The sequence below is a fragment of the Electrona antarctica genome (assembly GCF_951216825.1).
Source record: "Electrona antarctica genome assembly, chromosome: 7".
In the NCBI taxonomy this organism is placed as follows: domain Eukaryota; kingdom Metazoa; phylum Chordata; class Actinopteri; order Myctophiformes; family Myctophidae; genus Electrona; species Electrona antarctica.
This window is the reverse complement of record NC_136812.1, coordinates 44,619,380-44,621,004: the sequence shown is the minus strand read 5'-3', so window position 1 is coordinate 44,621,004 and position 1,625 is coordinate 44,619,380. Positions and strand designations below refer to the sequence as shown.

Here is a 1,625-nt window from a genome sequence, read left to right as displayed (position 1 = left end):
GTTTAATAAAAAGCATTTTTATCCGAGCTCCCCGGCTACTTTTCTGAAACGGGGTTCGTTTGGGAAATACAAAGTTGCACACCGGGAGCGCACTCGCCTATTAGTCTGTATTGGCAGTGCTGTCAGCGTGCCTATATTGAACACACCCAGTGTTTCAGACTGCCACACTCCTCCCGACCGATAGGGGCGCGTAGTTGAAAGCCAATGGCAAAAAAACAGCTCGGATAAAAATGCTTTTTATTAAACAACGCGGGATGCAGCAATGCTAATCGCTGTACCAACAAATCTCTAACACCCGTGGGACAAATTGTGAGTACTTTATATTTGAAAACGGAATGTTTATATACACGTTTGGACTGTAAATGTAGCGATCGCGTAAAACAGGCTGCAGTTGCGTCATGACTGTCATGATGATTATCATGGCAGTCATGTTTCAGGGCTAAGATATGCCTGTGCATAGATGTGCCACACAACTTTCCTTACAAGGGCTTGCAAGTGCACTGCGCCAGGGCGGCCTGACCTGTCAATAAAATAAGGCTGAAAATGAACTAGCTTTAAGCCTGTTGTATTAACAATTCTTTACTAAAGATATATTCAGTATGTATGTAGAAACAGTTTCACCCGGCTGCCCAATTCCAGTCCAAGTCCCGGAGCCGGCCGGAACTAAAAAACCCTCAGGCGTCTTACTGGTATATTGTATGTGCATTTGAGGTGGCGGTACGCCTTCTATAGGTACCGGAGCGCAGGAGGGAGGTTCTAGAGCCGAGCTAATACGGTCTGCTACCCTGCAGACCGTATCATTAGTCCTAACAGTGCTGGCCATGACCCGGTAGATATCAGCCATTATTAGGGTTGTTTCTGGGTGCATGCTCATGACAAAAAGCAACAATGGGCATTGCGTGAAATTAGTTTTAAAGTTGTTCACTTTAAAATGCTTACAGTATATCTATTTCAGTGACTTGCAAAATATCCACACTAGTATGTGTGACTTTTTTATGGAATAACCTACAGTAAGTGACTATAAGAAGTATGAGCATTTCATTTTCAATTATCTTCATATAACTGGTCGTTGCTAATGCTCATTATAAAACTGCACACATGTATCAATATCAGTGGGCTTTGAATACAGAAACCTGCCTACAATCAAATCAACTTGTCCTTAATTGCCCACAGCCGGGCTAATGAGGCTGATGCCCTCGATGGTCTTGCCACGGACGGAGCAGCCGCAGCTCCTTCTGCACGGCGTTCTCCACAATGTGCTTGAGCGACGGCATGAACATCACTGCAGGACATCACTGCTTTACAAACAACAAACACTGCTGAACAAAGTTGGACATCTCGGTCAAAAAACTACACGTGTGATGCATCTGAGGGGAAGTGATGGACGTATCCACTAGGATTCAAGTTTTTTTTTCCTTTTAAGAAATAAACCGTTCTCCGCCGAAAGGTTAGCATGCTGAAATTAGGGCTGGGCGATATGACAAAATCTCATATCACGATATAGAATTTTTTTTATCACGATAACGATATACTCACGATATAGCATATTATTTACGATACCAATTTATTTTATCTAAAAAATTGATTTTTGTTCAGGCCGAGTACTTTACTGTACTTGGGCTGTA

The 1,625-nt window shown here is 42.8% G+C and overlaps 1 protein-coding gene across 1 annotated transcript in view; it reads left to right on the top strand.

Annotated features, from left to right (window-relative positions):
- The first annotated feature begins 1,409 nt into the window (after window positions 1–1,409).
- LOC306925944 (uncharacterized protein) overlaps window positions 1,410–1,625 on the top strand; it is a 6,394-nt gene continuing 6,178 nt past the window's right edge. Inside the window, exon 1 of the mRNA XM_079505115.1 lies at window positions 1,410–1,447. The gene's annotated coding sequence lies outside the window, so the exon portion shown is untranslated. The remainder of the gene's footprint in view (window positions 1,448–1,625) is intronic.